We start from the raw sequence: 18769 nt of genomic DNA, 5'->3' as shown, positions 1-18769 counted from the left end.
CATGTGTCCTCCTTAGGGATCTGCAATCCCATTGCATTCATCCTGACACACGTGGCCTTGTCATGCTGGCATGGCAGGAGGACAAACCCTTTTGACTGCGGGCTTTGTGCTACTAGCTGCCCACAAGAGGCTGAGGAGAAGATGCTTCCTGCAATGAACAGTGCCCAGATAAAAAGGAGCAGCTCTCAATGCTGTACATCTTATTAATTTCCCTGTTTTCACTCGGGCCATGCATCCTGGAGGAGTGATGGACTGCTCGCTCTGCAGCTACACTGCCCCTTCCACCTTCCCCTCCCACCCCTATGTTCAAAACCAACCAGCTGTGCGCTGAAGACACAAATAACAGCTTGAGCGAGAGTCAATGGCAGAGAGACCGGGAAGGAGGGTGGCTGCGTGGCACGTGGGGACTCAAGGCGTGCAGTTGCCACATGAGATCTGAAGCACGCCAGCTGTCGGGACCCACCCCTGCAATCTGCTGGTGCACACAGTACTGCAGACGAATGCTTTAAAAAGGGAGGAAAAAAACCCACAGCAGCAGTAAAAATCATTTACCCAAAGTTCAGGAACTTGTTATTAATGATTTCTCCAAGACCTGCACGCCAGCGCAGTTATGAATGCCCACCCTTTCTTTGCTGCAGGCAAGAGCAAATATGGAGCGAGGCAGCACATCTTAAACAGCTTCTGAGCACCACAGTAGTCCCCACTGCCCTCCCAAGCAAGGATATGGGCAGAGTGCATGCAGGGATTGGAAACCTGCATACCTTAGAGCCCCTTGAAGCCTTTCTGATTTGAAGCATCTTCCCCCAGATCCCCAGCTGATGTACAAACCTATAGACAGAGTGTGTTTTCTCAGCAGAGAAACTGTCTGATGGCAGTTATGGTCAACCCATGCTTGTGGGTACAAAAGTGGGCAAGCTAGAGGCTAATTCCCTGACAACGCACGCTCCACTGGGACTGTGGGGCATCTGCAGCAGACACGCTCAGATAAGCCAGCACTGATGGACTTCTTCAATGTATTTATCCTCTAACTCCTCATTAGATAAGGAACATTATAGATGATGAACTGAAGAGGAGAGTCTAAGCAGGGAAAGAGCTGTACACTGGAAGATTGAACTGAGGAGTTGGTCTCCTGAGGACCCCAGTCTAGCTACTGGTCTGACACTGGTCCTGGGCTGAATCTCGTCTTGACCATGGGGCATGACTCCCCAGGGTAAAAATCTTACATTCAACACATGCAGCAAAGCTATCCTGCCAGTTGCCTGCCAATATCTTTTTTAGGGATTAAAAAAAAGTCTTTTTTGGAGTAACCTTTCCTTGGCTGAGACTGCCACCCAGGAGTTGTCCTTATCATCATGTTTGTAGTTCCTGCCTGCCAAACAGGAACTGGATTTTAATCAACAATTTGTTTCCCTTCAGGGCATCAAGCAGTCCTGCTTAGTCTTTGGGATGTGACCAACACTCCCCTACACTTCATTCATACAAATGAGCAGTGCTGTTGCTTAGTAGTGATTTCTAAGCAGCTATGAGGCTAAAACTGGCCCTTTACACAATTTCGTCTGAGGATACAGGAGACGGGAGGGGAAAGCAAAGCCAGTATTCGGAAAGGCAAGGACTGAAGCCTTGTATCTCTGTGCCAGCTGCTGGGACACTGGGTGTTTGAATCACCAGGACTCACTGAAGTATATAGGGGAAAAAATGGCAATAATTACTTTTCAGTTGGGAGCTGAATTCTCTCACTCCTGCTTTTCTGTAGATCCCTTCCAGTTGCGGCACATTCCCCTGAAAATGGGTCTAGACTAATCTAGGAATAACACCATGGGACATGTCACATGGGATTACCTCTAAGCGGGTCACAATAAAATGCAAACCAAGAGCTTGCACAGAACAGTTCCTATGTAAAGCAATTCCCTTTAAAATGCCGGTTTTCCAGGAACAAAACATGAGGTGATTATTGTTCTTTTTCTGGAGGGATAAAAAGATTATTTTGATTCTTTTCTGCAGCATCTTTCACAGTTGAAGGTTGGCTTCCTTGTGGGGGACCAGTTCCTCACTCCTGTCCCAGCAACTGGCCTAAAAGTCTCTCCATTGAACACACACATATTTGGGGGATGCAGATAACATTTCTGCTTCTTGCAAAAATGTGACCACCCTTGCTCACATGGATCGTTCTTGTGCAAAGGGATTGGAGCCCTCACCATGGTAGTGTGCTAATTCTCAGTCTTACTTTCAGCTTCCTGGATTTAATCTGAGTTTTTCTGTGTAACACTAATGTTATGGAAAATCAGTTGTAATAGACAAGGACCATTATTGTTCTTCAGGTCAAGCAATCAATGCAGTAATTTCCTTCCACTTTAATGCTATTATTTGGCTGTAATCATTTCCAGTTGAGTTTGCATGAGAATCAAGTTGAAACTGCTCCTGGTCACATTTACCAGGAAAATTTTCAAGACTCTGCTCTAGAAAATCAAGACTTTCTTCCGATGAGCTTTAATTAATGGTGATCATGATTCTGCTACTCTCTGAGGATTTCTTATCTTCCAGAGATGTCACCAAAGACACTCAAGGGATGGTGTAACTCACTGTGTATTTCTGTCTGAAAGAGAGCTCACTGTGGCCTTGGATTGCAGCCTGAACACATTTTTTGTTAGCTTTTTAGCGGCAAAACTAAAACAGAAACAACCCCTCTCTTTTATGGACAGTCACATCAGCCCTCAGTGATTAAGGAAACCCAGAACACTGCCTGGAAAGCAAGGCTCAAACCACTGCTAGTTTTCTTCCATAATCCTGTTCCTTGAACAACACATATATAATAGTTTAAATAAAGCAGGGCCAGATGCAGTCCAGAAACAGGAAGTAGCTAAAAAGGATGCCATTATTTAGGGCCTTCTATAATACAACTAGCATGGGTTATGTATTGGTGCAGGGGTCTACGGCTCTTTAATTTTTCTGACAGGTTTATGCCCAGTTATCCCTTCGGAGGCTGCTTTTGATACCTCTTCTGCACTGTGTTATATTGCAAAAGTAATGCAGAATGTCAACACAGATCCCAGCCTTTTTTGACTAGGACGTGTCTTTCCCCAACATGTTATTGTGCGGTTTGGCAGAAGTGGAGGAGATCTTATGTACATCATATCTGGGGTTCTTAAGTCAGCAGGGGCTGATTCAGGCTATGCATCTGATGTGATTTGATTGTCCGGTATTTCTCCAGGTCTCCAACTAGCTGACAGCAGGAAGAGGAGAAACTTTGACCCAGTTTCTTAAAATCATTGCAGAGATGTGCTCCAACAGCATCCAAAAGCAGCAGCACTTTATAAAGGCCATTGTTTGCTGAGATAGACTTGGCCTGGCATCCTTGTGCCTGTTAGAAAGCGCCTTCTGCATTGTGAGGATGGTGTCCAAAAGCAGAGGGACTGGTGGAGCAGAAAATTTGAGGCACACTCGGAAAAGCCTGGAGTTGACTTTGCTAACCAGGTTTCCCTTGTGCTTAGCAACAGCTCCAGTGAGCCCCTGGGAGTTTTCAGTAGTCGGGAGCCTTGTTCCTTGGCAGAAACATAATGTTGGCTGTTTAGCATGCTGCTGAACCTGTAATCTACAGCCAAGCAATGGCAAACGTTGTAGCCAAGTGAACAGCAGGCTTGGAAGGGGGTTGTTTTCGAGGGCTGATTTCCTCTGCCATTTGCAAAAGGGCATCCTGCAGCCAGGCCATATGATTCAGGACTCTGCCTCACCGTGGACGTGCTGCTTCAGTGCTCAGCATGTGTAAAAACCAGCACCACACATGACAGATTCAGGTGACATAAGGTGACTGTTCAGCAGGTGGGTGACTCATTAAAATCAAAGAATGTGCAGCCCCAAAGCATGCACAGCAAAACCAGATGCTGCGTACGCTTTTTCCCCAAAGTGCTGACCAGTGCACAGCTCCCTCATGCACCTGGCACCTTCTGCAACACTATTTTGTTGTTCTTCTCACATCATGGCTATTAAACCTCCACTCTGTTCTGGCCAGCTTTCCTTTTTCATGGAGCCACTTGTGGTTGTGTCCCACTTCAAGAGCACATGTAGGTATGTCAGCCCATCCAAGACCCCTATAATCATGATCCACAACATCCCTCACTGCTCCTCTCCTGAGTAGTTTTGAAGCAATGGATACCAATCACAGTAAATTGCTCCAAATGGCACAACAGTTTGCTGGTATGGAGAAATGATGAGCAGGACAACTGTAGATTCATTTTCACTTGTACTCTCAGCCAGAATTGGTATGGACTAATGACTATGGCAAGTTGAGCAAATTCATTTTTGCTGGTGACCTCTGCCAGGATTTTAATGCAAGGTCTAGTACACTAAATGATTACCAAAGGAGTATCTGCGTATGTGTTTTGAACCACATCAGTGCGCACATTTCTGGAGAAGTGTGATGTATACTTCTAGTATAATCCAAATTTGGGGAAATTGTTTAGTTTTCCTCTCGCCAAAAGCATGTAATGTATATGCATATAGTGAAACCAGGCACATCCTCTGCTTGTGGAGCAGTGTTCCCCTCTTCCCATCTCCCCACAGTGAAAGGTGAAATTTCTCACTCAGCACCATTCTCTGCTCCATTATGTCCATATCGCTGTGTGTTCCCACACCCCTTTCCCTTCCTGTCATTTCCAGCAGGCAACTGGGATCACTTGTACTAAGCTTTGTTGACAGAGGTAAGACAAAAATAAAATTGACTACAGCATAGTGCATTCAAAACAAAAACCTGGGCTTCCTTTTTAGCTTGTTGAACAAAAAGCCAGGATGCAAACACTTGTGGGAAATTCTAGGCTGTGTCTCAATTTTCCTCTTTTCAGTTCCAGCTCCAAATGAGAGACTTCATAATGGGTTATTTTGAGATAGAGAGTCAACCCTTCTGATAAAAGGAGCCATGTCCCAAGTGTCCAGATAGCCCAGGGCTGCAAGACAGACACCATACACAGTGAAAAGCCAAGGAAAAGAGAGATTGATGTGTGGTTCACATCCAGGAGATGACAACACATCCATAATGCTCCCTGTTGTGAAGAGGGGTCTAAGCCAGACTGAGCTTCAGCAGACTACCTGGGCAACCCACTGACATTGGTACCATCAGACTGTGCTGGGCCACTTCCTTATGGAGGTGTCACTGAGATTGCCAGGCAGTTACCTTGTGCCCTGCCTTTATACTAGCAATAGTAACTGTGTTGGGGGTCCTGGGACAACTTTGTATCAGTGCTATATACCTCACATCTCCTAAAAGAGCTAAGTTGGGTCTGCAGATGGGAAAACACGACCTTTGCAGTGCAAAATCATCCTGGGGTTTAGGCAGCACAATCGCCCAGCCCAAGCTGCCTGTCGTGGTTTAACCCCAGCCAGCAACTAAACACCACGCAGCCTCTTACTCACTCCCCCCCCCCCCCCCAGTGGGATGGGGGAGAAAATCGGGAAAAAGAAGCAAAACCCGCGGGTTGAGATAAGAACGGTTTAATAGAACAGAAAAGAATAAACTAATAATGATAATGATAACACTAATAAAATGACAACAGCAATAATGAAAGGATTGGAATGTACAAATGATGCGCAGTGCAATTGCTCACCACCCGCCGACCGACACCCAGCCAGTTCCCGAGCGACGATTCCCCGCCCCCACTTCCCCGTTCCTATACTAGATGGGACGTCCCATGGTATGGAATACACCGTTGGCCAGTTTGAGTCAGGTGCCCTGGCTGTGTCCTGTGCCAACTCCTTGTGCCCCTCCAGCTTTCTCGCTGGCTGGGCATGAGAAGCTGAAAAATCCTTGACTTTAGTGTAAACACTACTTAGCAACAACTGAAAACATCAGTGTGTTACCAACATTCTTCACATACTGAACTCAAAACATAGCACCGTACCAGCTACTAGGAAGACAGTTAACTCTGACCCAGCTGAAACTAGGACACTGCCTTATGAAGTTTGGCTCTCAGCACCATTTAGCTGGGCTGGAGTCTGATGCATCTGGCATGAGCTTTGCATTGAAGCAAATACATGACAGGCAAGTGCAAAAGAAAACACAAACACCTTGGTCCAGGCACGGTAAATTCTCACTTGCTTCCTTGAGCTTATGTTCTCACACTTTTCCTCCTCTGCCCTCCCTCTTTCTGTATGTCAGACTGGTCACTATCCCTGGAGTAAACTCTGTCTGACAGCTAACTTGCAGGCTGACAGCATCACAGGTGACTACAGGAGACCGACAGATCGCCCTTTTGCCCTTGTTAACATCTGTATTATGAGCAGTACTAATGGCAACATGACAAGCTGGAGATAGATGGATGCAAACAAACTCCCAGCAATAGCCACGGGAGAATTATTTGCATTATTATCTATTTCTTCATTACCTGCCAAGGATCAGGGCATTTATTTTTTTGACATGTGCTGCTGGTCAGTTTAGCAGATGCAGGTTTAATTCTCATCCTTTGCTGAAGAGGGGGAGAAGAGGCACAGAGGGATGAGAAGTGCTTTGTGCTTCTTTATGGAAAGTCTCTAAAAGGTTGAAGGAAAGCTGAAGGTCATGCCCAACAGTGGTGGCAGTCTATTTATAAACTGTGGGCACAAGAAGGAGAAGCTTTTAAGCTAGAAGCAAATCTTCCTCAAAAAGAGAAGAGTCACAGAAAACAGGTGTTGGGGCAGCAAATTATAAGGAGGATCACATGTGAAGTTCAGTGGGTGGAAAGAGGAGCAGATGGTACCACTAAATATGGGCTTCCTAACAGTGTCCAAAGATATTGAAGGGACAGGGAGTAATACTGCCTAGGTGTGGGAAATGGTTGGGGAGTATTACTTTATCCAGGGTGACAAAGGGACTTTTTGGTGTGTGAAGAGCAGCTGATGGAGAGATCCATGGAGTAACATGCAGCCAGAAACTTCTCTGTAGTGTAGCCAGAAAAAATGAAAGAGCTGCATGAAATGGAAAGAAGGATGGGCCATATCACTTTCCTTAAAAATTAGCCAGATGTGTGGGTTATCCTTGCGTTACTCTGAGCCACCACCATCTTTGAGGCCTCCATCATCTGGAGGCCTCAAAACCAGAGATCAATGAAGAATGTTCTCCTCAGGATCCTCACTAGCTGGAAGGATAATTCTGCGACTTGTAAGGATGGGATGTGGGGGTGAGGAAATAGTGTGAAGCATGAGCAGTACATGAATGTGTACTACCTGCATGGTAGACCATTTGGCCAGTCCACTGGAGGCAGGAATTAGCTTGCAGGGCAGGAACTTCATATCAAACTCTACAGGGCCAGAAGCTAGGGGAATATTGGGTAAGTCTACAGTTAGGTCTCCTTCAAACACAGAAGAGTGTTAAATTGAAAGTCTAGAAGGAGAGCCATTTCTGAAGAGAAGGTGCAGGGGTAAGACAAGGTTCCCGACTCACTCCTCAAGAGCATATTTCAGCTGTAAGAATAGTTCACCTTTTGTATCCCATTCAGTCCTTGGCCTCTGCAGGCTTTCAGCTATGCTGCCAGGCAATGTGAATGTTGTTGGCTTTGATGAAATGGGCAGCTTCATGCTGGAAGCTAGACAAAGGCCAGCAGTTCATTAGACACAGGCCAAAGACCATCTGCAAAGGGACATATGCTAGAGTTTTGCTTGGCCTTTAAGCAATATCAGCTGCTGATGGATATAATAAGATACATAGGGGGTAAAAGCTCCATAGCCCAACCAAATTCTTGTCCTGTTAAGCCATGCCATTTCCAGTATCCCAATGCCCTTATTTCTCCATATAGGTAGCCAGAAACTGCTTATCCTGTAGTATGTATGAACTGAATCTCTTATAGTTTTCTTGATCCTAAAGCCACCACTTTATTTTTAAGGCAACCTGTCTAATATAGCTGATGTTACCTTCCACCAAGCTCCTAACTGATGTCTCCAAAGATTACCCCAGAAATATCAAACCTGATTACAAACAAACTTGCCCAACTCTGTCACCAATAAGAAAATCCCATGGAACCAGATCCAGCAGGGAAGTAATACAACATGCCATGTGATACAAATATACGTTTTTATGAAGTCAAGCCATCTGCTTTTTTTAAAGATATTTCCCTATAATACATCCCATCCCTTTCTATATTTTTCTTAGTAAATAAACCCCAACAAAACAAGCAAAAAACTCCAAACAAAAAAACCTGAAAAGGCCACCAAACCTCAAAATCCAAAGTACTGAGATTACACACAGGAATGGGTTGGAGAGTTTCACATAGAAAAGTAACAAACTCTTTATAAGCCATTCTGTGCTTCTCCAAAGGACCCCCAGGATTTTCTTCATTTAGATTTATGAAAGGACAGCATATTGATTATGTAACTGCCATCTGAAGTGTAATAGTATATACAAGAGTAAATGGAGTTGCCGATGAATTTAACTGGCCTGTAAATAGAGAATGGCATCCCCATTAATTCATTAAAGGTATATGGGAAGTGTAAGGTATTCCAATTAACATTTCATAAGATGGTTGTAGCATGTTAGTTATGAACCAGCATTTGTCATTTTCTTTTTAGCAATTAAATATCTAATTCCCTTGCCAGGCTGCAGCTGTCTTCTTTGATAGTTTTCAAAGTTCCTAGAGAGGGCATATATAAAAGGAAAAGAGGTCTTTCTTTCGCTATCCTTTCTTTTTCTGTTTTCCTATTTTTCTCTTTTTTTCCTCTCTCTCTTCCTTTTTCTTTGTCTCACTCTTTCTTTCTTTCTCTCTTTCTGCCAGTTAGAAAGCATTTTGCAGTCTGCCTGGGCATGTTCACCCATCATTTAGTTAAATAACCACTAGCTAGATATATCTTGCTTAACCACAACAACTGGCCTGGTACCAGATGAGCTTGATATTTATTTAACAAATCGCACTGTCTTCATAGATCTAAATTAGACCCTTATTTGAAATACTTAAAGTGTACCCATTACTGTTTGCCCTCAGTGAAAATCCAAGTTCTGGTTACGTCCCTGCTCACTAGGATTAGAACTGTCACAATATTTATTTAACAGGAGGAGGCATGCTAAGCCATGCTGCAAACATTGCTGTGCCAATATGAAGAGGAACTTACTGCTTTTTACAGAGTTTCTTTCTCTGTATGTGCTCCCTCTCTGTCCCCCTCTCTTTCCTCTTCTTCCTGCCACTGCTGCTGTCCCCATGCTCTCCTGCCCCACTGCCCCCTTCACATGTCCTCTCCCACATCTGGCATTTTTATTGCCCACAGAGTGAATCTGATGGAAAAATGTGTTTGAAAAAGGGCTGTGAAACCTGGGACTGGTGCTGATGGAGGGAAGGGGGGCGATGCATGGCCTGTCCCCTCCTCTCCTGGTGTCCCCTGTGACCCAAACTACTCTGATCAGGGACAATGGAGACAGGGTAGGGCACAGAGTCCTGCCCTCTTGGCTCCTCATCCTCCTGTATCAATCCACCCTCGGTAAAACTCATGCTGCACCACAAAACCCCTCCAGCTGGGAGACAAGTGTCCCTTAGTCATTAGTCCAGATCATTTCCCACAGTAGCAAGGCCAGGTTCACTTTGAGTCTTTCCCCCTCTCATGGAAAAAAGCTCAATGTAAACTATGAGGGGGAGGAGTGTTTTTCTTCTGTTTCACTGGGCAATTCAAATTCCCATTCCCCACGGGGAATGCATAAGCAAATATCCTTGGTATAAGCGCTAGGATAACCCAGTCATTTCCCCTTCTTTTTGAGATACAAAACACAGATCCCCCCCTCTGCTCTGCGAAGCCTGCTGAATTTCTGGAGCTAAGCAAAGGAAGGGAGATGGGTTCATATCTCCAACCCTCTAGAAATACCTCAGTAAAGCAAAGGAAAAGAAGCAGTGGAAAGGTAGGAAGAAGCCTGGGCTAAGCAGTATACATATACTTTATGCTGATAATTCTGAAAGAACAAAGTTGCTATCTCAGGAAGTTAATATTTTTAGCCTGATTTCCTCGGCAATCATTCTGTCTGTCAGTTCCCCTCCAATAACTTTTGAACCAGTTGGCCAATTTCATTCAAACTTGACAGACAGCTGAAATTCTGAGTGGTACAAAGTTCCTGCAGGATTTACAGATATCAGTGCCCACATTGGACAGAGAGACCACAGTCCCCCACTGAAGGGAGCACCCCATAAGGGTTCATCTCTCATGAGGCCCCAGGGATAGACACCATGGGCACAAAGAAAGTCTCTGTGCAGGGGAAGACGACCCTGTCTGATGTTAGCACCTGGAACCATCACACTTATGGATGCTGCATAGAAACGTTTCTGAACCCCAGATGAAAACTAGGTCCCCACAAAAAGAAGAGGAGGAGTGGGTAGAGCAGGGGAAGGGGAGGGAGAGGGTTTGTCAGATGTCTTTTGGGACAGATACATTGCAGTGCAAAAGGAAGGAGAGCTCCAGGGAACACTCTAGGCCCTTGAGGAAGGGTTGAAAAAGCCGGGGAAAGTATGGTAAACCATACAGCATCACAAAAATTAGGGATGGAGGGAACACTACCATTCAGTCTACTAAAAGTATAATGAGGAAAGCAAATCCAACTGCTTTCAGCTAACCCATCCCCGTCTCTGGGTGAGGAATGCTCCTTTCAAGGGCTGAATTCCAGAGCCGACAGACTTGTAACAGTCAATTATCGTTACAGCTACAGATGGGAAAACCTGATAAAATGAGTCCTGTATGGACAGAAGATTGAAATAGAGCTTGGGCAGGGACTGTAGCCAGAGAGAGATTAGTGGCCATAAATACATCAAAAGCAAAGGACTCTAAGACACATGCATAGCTCAGCATAGCACCACCATTTATAAACTGCCATGTGTCCCAATTCATACTTCACCATTCATGGGCATGCTAGGAAAGGCTGCACAACTCAGACCCAGAGTCTGCATGAAGAAAGACCCATTTCCTTTAATGTTACTGCAGCTTTCAGAAACAGTGGTGGTTTGGGTTTTTTTTCCCAAGGCCAACCAAAAGAAGCAGCTGTGCTTATTAAGATGTTTCTCATATGGTGTGCTCAGTCCGTGTTAGAGTTAACTTCGTGTCTGCATCTTCATCAACAGTGCGACATCGCTTACACCAATTTGATTTTACCTTGTCTGGGAGATGAAAGCAATTTATAAGTTTCAAAGAGCACAATCTGGCTGGGATCCAAACCCAGGAGTGTAGTGCTGTAAAGAGAATTGCTGGAGACTTTTATGTCTGGCATATGGTGTGCTAGTTTCCTTTCTAATCTGGGTAACGAAGGTCAGTACGAAGTGCTGAGTTGGTCTTGTTGGCCAAGACGTTTGATGACCTGCTCACACAGATGGGGATTTCAAACCCTGACCAATGTGAACTAGGAAGGGGAAATCTAATCACTCACTTCGCTGACAGCTTTGAAAGACGTGTTTTCTTCCTCATTTCTGACTACATTTTTCTGAAGAAGACAAAGTCATGACTGGGCTGCAGCAATGGAAGATTTCTACAAGCTATGCCACATGGGGCTATTCGGTAGAGCACCTGGTGGATCCCACTAGCATCTGTGACTAATTGAGAAGATAAATCCATTTTGCTGGAGTGGTTTAGATTTCCAGAAGTCCTTCAGTCTATTCCAGCTGAGCTGATTAGAGTCCAGCTCACTGGGAGTCATTACTGTCAATCCTACCAGCTGGCCTGAATTTTGTAAGGAGAAAGAAGCAAGAAAAATACATTAAAAATGAATAAATCTATATTTCATGACTTTATGCAAACTGATTTTCCCTGAAGGGGGTCCTGTTCCTAACATTGTCACATTTTTGTGATGTTCCTGTATGGCTTGGCTTGCTAGTGGATCTTCTTCAAAAAGAGAAGAAGTAATTCAAGAGTTAAGTGTCAGCATCAATGAAATTAAAAGCGTTTTGGATATAGATGAGATAAGGGCACATACAGCCTCTGGATATAGACACATGTAGAGATAGTGAATTCAATATCTAACGCAAAATCTAAATTCTTGCATTCAGCCAAGTTATATTTATCACAGACTCTGCTTCTTAGAGTACAGTCATAGCTGGAGCATGATTGGAAGTGCAGTTCATTTCAGTTACCTCAGACTACTTAGCAGCTGTATTTGCCATAGATTTTGCTCGTCTGCCAGTTCCAGGATTTTTCAGCATCTCTGTCACTTCTTTTGCAAACAGGCGGAAAGGGTAACCATCTTTGGAAATTACTGTGCCAGCCTGGGAGCCTGTGTTTGGATAAACCCCCACATCTCCTTGCAGAGAACTATATGGTTGTTGCTGGTTGTGTTCCTGGTAATCACTCACTCAGGCACGAAAGAGTGGGGAAGATCCCTGGGAAAAATGGGATAAACTGGAAGGTATTTTCCGTTTCGATAAACTCAGGTCTGTTCCAAAGAGTGGACCCACTTTAGCATGCCCTAAAGTGCCTGTAGGACCACAACTGTGAGTCTGTGGGACCATGACTGCTCAGGACTTTCTGAAGCAAAATTATTGAACAACTATCCCACCTCCCACAGCCGTCAGTACCAGAGGGGTATTTCCCTCATCTGTCTTTTCACAGCTGGCAGAGACCTCCTCCGTGTGCTCCATCCTAGACTAAGTTGTGATCTGGACTACCATCTTCCAGTCCATCCCCAGGTCATGCACAGAGCAGCGGTAGTAGTCTTCCATGGAGGGGCACCTAGCCCTGACCCACTGTCAAGCAGTCAGGGGGAGGCCTGAGGAAAGGGAAAATACCCATTTTTGTACTTCCTCATAAATCTGAGCAGACCCTCCCCTACATGAGGTGTAAAGAGATTCTGCTGACCTAGAAAACCCAGTCAGAAGAAAACAATGAAGATTAACTAAAGCAAGTTTTGACTTCATTTTTAACAGTTTGATTTGTCTTAAAATACTGACAGAAAATGGGTGTTAGGAGTTGCCTCATGAGAAGTTCAGCTTCCCAGACTCCAGGACAGCATTGGTAGCTACAGGCAGTCACCAACTCTTTTGCCCCAGAGCAGTCCATTACCTTTGGTGATATATCCCCTCATTCACAGGTGACACGCTGGAGAGGTGCGCTAGGAAATCAGGCATTCGTCTTGCTGTGGGTATGTCTACACTGCAGTCACAGCAGAGAAAATATCTTGCTGTGTGCGTTAGTCCATGCTGAGCTCCACGCTGCTGCTGTTGAACCACTCCCAGTAAGCAGGCATCCTCAGGTGTTTCTGCTTGTGCCTGTGGACACGTTTGTCATCTATAAGAAAACTGAGGACTGTGTGTGCAAGGCTAAGAAGGAGTATGAGGAAAAGGACAGAGAACTAGGGTAAGAATACCAATTTAAGTACCTACTTAGATCCATCTCCTTCTGGTGCCGTGTCTTCCTCCACCTCTAGTGTTTATGAGTCTAATGTTTGTTCCCAGATCTAGTGGACGCCAGCACAAGACCCATTTCCAGTCCAGTGTCAGTTTACATTATTCTTCCCTCCATCTCAGACACTTCTTGCTAGTCCAACAGAGGGATCTGTCACCAGCCCCACTGCAGGGAGATGAGCCTCCATCAAGCCCAGAGAAAGGGTCAGGATTTTTTGTGACTCAATTTTCCTTTTTTCTTGTTCCCTTTTCCTTCTAGTAGTTTATTCAAGCCCAGAGAAAGAGCTTAGGTCCTAGCTCATGTAGAGCTCTGATGTATGCAAATCCTCCTTGTGCTCCCATGGCCCTCTTTTTTTTCCCCTTCTTTCCTTTTAATTCTAGATTTGAAAATAAAATGCGAGCTGGCTGCACAGAGATCTCTCATGTGTGCAACTTCCAATTGTGGCAAATTGGAACTGTCGATGCAAGCAGCTCAGATTTATTTATATATTTAAAAGGAAGGAGGGAGGAGAGGGAAGGGGAGGGGGAGATGCTTGTGGTGGAAAGGAAAAAGAAAAATAACAGATCCAAGCAAAAAGGGATTTGAATCTCAAATAGTGCTCCCTGGCCCATATTATCCAAATCCCTCCAGCCTTGTCCGTGACTGCCTCTTGCCTAGTTAAAAACAACAGGCAAAAGATCAAAAATATTTTTTTTCCCCACAACACTAAGAGTTGTTGAGGTTTGCAGCTGCCATTAGCCAACCAGAGTCTAACACCGAGACTGATGCAATTAATACTTGGTGCTTCAAAACATTAACATAGCTATTTATATAAATTAGTAACCTTAAGCCCAGGCGGTAGCATTATTACAGCATTACTAATTAAATCACAATAAGCTTAGTTTGCAGTAGTATTAATTATGAAGCTGACATAGTGATATTGGAGATCTGATTGGCCTATTGTCAGTCATTACCCAATTGGTAATGAACCAGACAGGCAATGAAAATCAAAGCCACCGCTCCAACAGTGCTGCTCCCATTTCCTGGGAAGAAGGGCCACCGTTCCAGCAGAGAAAGCACCAACATCCTCCATCAAAGCAGCTATACAGTGAGCACAGCATTCAGCGCTATGGGGAGGCACGTGGGGGGAGGCTGGCTCCTGCCATCTCTACAGTCCTGTATCCCCAGGAGCAAAAGTTACTCTTTTCTAGGGCTAACAAAGAGGTTGCGGGCCTCTTTTGTGAGAGCAAGTGGTTGAACATGCCTTTATCACCTGTAGTGGAGACTCTGATTCGAGTGGATTAGAGAACATCCTTTAGGGATTTTTTTTATGGCTAGGCACAGTTAGTGTAGGGAAGGACATTGATTTGATAAGTCTGTTGTGGGAGCCTCTGTGATAATTTATAAAGGGCTTTTCATGAAGAGCTGGCCAAATTACTTTTTTGACAGAAAGGGCAGTGGGACAAAGCCACCATCTCAGGAAAGGGTTCCATCACAGACAAATGGTGCTGTGCTCAGGGGCAGGAGGAAAGGAGGGGGTGTCAACAGCAGCAGGGGTGTCAGCAGAAACCCAGGGGTGCAAATGGGGAGCAGAAGCTGTAGGGGCTTATATTGGGTGTGTTCCCCATTGAATGCCACATGCTCTCTCAGTGCTGGGGCTGAGGAACGGAGAATATTGGTAGTAGGAGGCCAAAGAGATGTAGTCGAGGGTGGGGAACACAAGTTGGTCTGAAGCTGCCCTTCTTTAACATGGCAGTAAGAGACAAAACAGGGACATCCGCAGAGCAGCCTCAGCCTCTGCTCTATGTAGGAGATGATGGGTCGACCCAGAACAAGAGGTTTGGCTGGGGGAAACCTAGAAAGTGCCTCTTTCAGACTTTTTTGGTGCTGCAGTGTCCCAGGCAGACATCTAGCAGTGGTCCTCTCTCCTGTGTTACAGCAGTTCTTCTGCACACCCAGAGCTTCTTGGAGCAAAGAGTCCATAAAACAGAACAAGAGTACACTCAGTGACAGCCTATGCATGTTTCATTAAAGAGAGAGCAAATGATTGACGGGTGTCAGTTCAATCTGCACCTGCCTCTCCTTTCCTGATGGACCTAAAAAGATGAGCATGCCATAGAAATGCAAGTAAGCCAGCTGTCTTCCACTCCTGTTGTCCACAACAGCAATTCAAAGTAACAAACCACTCAGCATCTGGGAAAGGGAGGGCAGATCCTGCTCTCTGACTCAGAGGTATCATCTGAACTTCTGCCTACAAAAGGGAACCTCTTCTGAAAAGCAAAGCAAAACGATCATCCAAGCAGGTGGAAGATTATCATGGAAAGATCTGTTACCATGGAAAGATCTGTTCAGCTGATGGAATTGGAGAAGAGAGAGAAAAGGTCTCACTCAGTTTCTGCACCAGTTAAAGAATCTGCAAGGTCCTGAGCAATTGGGGATCACCTCCAGCCGTCGATGAGATGGCAGATACCAACCCTCACTGCCGACTGGCAGATTTCTCCTCCATCTCAAGGGGAGCTTTTTGCTTCCTTTGAAGATGGGCAGAGGGATGCTGCAGGTTGTATTTCTACCCCAAACTTCTTCCTGCCTGATGACTGGTGTCAAAATCTGCTCTGTGCTTGCAATCTAGATCTTATCGGCACCTCCCCCTCTCCCCAGTGTAAGTCTTAAAACACTCACCCGCAGTATCATCAACAACAACAAAAGAAACCCTTGGTCTATCCAAAACAGAACACGAAGAAAATGCAATATCTAAACTAAACAGCACAAAGCTCCCAGGACAGACTGGAGGATACAAATCCCTCCACTTTTTAAGGAAGTGCGCTCAGAGCTGCTAGGGATTCTTTCAGTGCTGCAGCATGCAGGGCCACTACTGCATGTGCAGGGGGAGCACAGCACTGTCTGCCATAAAATACATGCTCTTTCAGGAGACCCCTGCCAGTTCACACCAGCTGAGGATCTGATCCTTTTATGCCCTGATGACAGAGCTCCTAGAGCCAAACCCCCAAATCCATGGGTGTTTTGCAAGGATTAGGCTCTGCACACTAGCTACGAAGGGAAGGATGGATACACTCCTTCTGTAGGTCCTGACTTTTAGAGGCTTACGTTCCTGTTATTGCATAGGTCAGCAGATGGCACTGCTACATTTAGACTTACAGGGTTTTCTTCTTCTTAGCACGCAAATATGGTTTTGGTTCTAGAAGAAATGCTGCATTGCTGTTACTGCCTTCTCATTGCTATTTGACTCCTGAAAGTCCAGTGCTCCGCTGGCTGCTTACAGCTCCCTGACCACAAGCCACTCTTGAGAACTGGGTGATGGTGGGACAGTTTGGAAGTGGGGAGTCTCTGCAGGTTGGATTTGGCCAAGTCTGTTCCAGGGCAAGTAGAAAGACTATTACGCTTGGATTATATCCACTTCCTACAATGCAGGTTTCATTTTCAGAGTTGCCACTTAATAAAGGTGTGCTGTAATAGTGGCAGTATCTTTAGCATTTCAGGATGCTGAGATGAAGCCTGGGAGTAGCTGTGCTGGCTCAGTTCCCCCTAGCCCAGCACCTGGTCTCTAGCAGTGGGAATAAGGAGATGCTTAAGGAACAATAAGTACATGTGACATTTCCCCTTAATAGTCCCCCAGCCGTTTTCACCCCAGGGTTATCCTGAGCCAGATGTGATCTCTCTTTCATGCCCTTAGCCAGTTTCTCCTGAAGCCCACCTATCTGATAGTACTCACAACATCTCTTAACAGGGAGCTTCACTGCCAAACAACCTGTTGCATGAAGAATACCCCTTTTTTGTTTGCTTTGAGCCTGACTCCTGTTAGCTTCATTTGATGGTCTTGAGCATATTTAGTGTTCGAGGAAGTAACTGATCGGTCCTACCCTCTTCATGCCACTGGCAGGTTTGTAGCCCTTTGTCATTCCCCATCAGTTGCTGCAGAAGCCAGAACACAGGGAGGAGAGAGGGGGTGAGAAGCAAAGACAAGCTGAGACAGCAAGATAAGCAGCACAAAAGCAGGGACCACAAGATGGTCTCAGCTCTCTACAGCCATGACTTTTGGCAGGCTCTGTCCTATCCCATCGATAAGGTGGTGGACAGGGAGGCAGAAGAGGCAGGGGATGGGCCTGGGCAAGACGGGGGTCCTCATTATAATCCATATGGAAGGATAAGAAGCCACTTTGCTGCAAGGGTTGCCAGGCCAGCCTGCAGCATGGCCCAGAGCCAGAGCTGCTCGAAACATGAGGAGATGCCTGAAGACATTGGCAGGCATTTTAAGGAGGCAAAGACTGAGAGCAAAGAACAGGAATCCCAGGGGAGAGACTTAAAGCATGTTTAGGCTTAATTTGGATGGGGAGGTGAGGAGACCCTGGAGGGATACCTGCTCTGGCAATCAACAAAACTTGGGCCAAAATCCAGAAGAGGCAGCTGCTTATCTAAGGCTGAGCTGGGAACTGTTGGAGTCCAAGGAAGTTGGTAAGTAGCTATCGATGAGCATGGAGAGGCCCTTGAGGGGCCAGGGACAGCAGCAAAGGCAACGCATTTGGAAGGAAGCCTCAGCCTCCAAATAAAATTTGTGTTCTTTCACTTTATGGTCAAGGAGTTGCTTTTGCCCCAGAGAGCAGGAGAGCCAGCTGTTCTCCAAGAGCTAGTGCAGGTGGTTAGGGAGATTCAGGCTGCTGCAGATGCAAAATACAGAGATTTTGAGGAAGTCTGTTGCAGTACTGTGCTGTGATATGTATGTTCACAGCACCCAGGCTGGCAGTAGTGTCCTTGTGGCTAAAAAATATGGTAGTTGAGCCCATCTCCCACACGCTATGGAGACCCAAGGGATAAGAGTACAAACTGGTACTTTGTCTCCCAAGGGGCATTACTCTGGAAGAAGCTATTCAAGGGCCTTTGCTGTGTACTTCTGGCAAGCTGAATGAATGCCTGGGTGCTGCCATAAGCTGCATGGATATCTGCTCAAGGGCAGGGGGCTGCAGCATCCCAAGGAGGATGCTGCTGTGCTCAGAAATCTGGGAAGTGGAAGCAAGGATTTAAATGAGAAGAGAGAGGTCTTGCAAAGAGCGTGAGAAAACACATCTCCAGACATCAGAGGGGTGAATATGAAGGATGGTTTGGTCCCACCCCAGGCAAAGGCAGCTTACTGGGTGTGTGGGAAGAGTCTCTCTCACAAGACTACATTTAAACAGCTCTACCACGTGGCTGCCACATCACATGCCCAGGGAGACCATGCAGACCCACAGAGCAAATAGCCAGCACTGCCTTGAAGCATCTGTAGCTCTCTTAGGAACATCAAACACCATGACAGGCATGAAGTGCCTACAGCAAAGGGACACCCTTCAGCCCCTTGGATGGGGACTAAGTAGTCTGTATACCTAAGCACGTCCAAAGCTCCCCCAATTTCTCTGAAGATCCTTGCTCACCCTCTTGCACCACCTTCCTATTTTAATTTGCAGATTATATGAGCAGGAAGGAA

General features: G+C 45.6%; 1 long non-coding RNA gene across 1 annotated transcript in view; it reads right to left on the bottom strand.

Annotated features, from left to right (window-relative positions):
• LOC128137509 (uncharacterized) overlaps positions 1-18769 on the bottom strand; it is a 41196-nt gene that overhangs the window by 1572 nt on the left and 20855 nt on the right. The window lies entirely within an intron of this gene.

This window comes from Harpia harpyja, chromosome Z (assembly GCF_026419915.1).
Source record: "Harpia harpyja isolate bHarHar1 chromosome Z, bHarHar1 primary haplotype, whole genome shotgun sequence".
Classification (NCBI taxonomy): domain Eukaryota; kingdom Metazoa; phylum Chordata; class Aves; order Accipitriformes; family Accipitridae; genus Harpia; species Harpia harpyja.
Note: the sequence above shows the minus strand (reverse complement) of the source record. Positions and strands in the feature narration are given on the sequence as shown.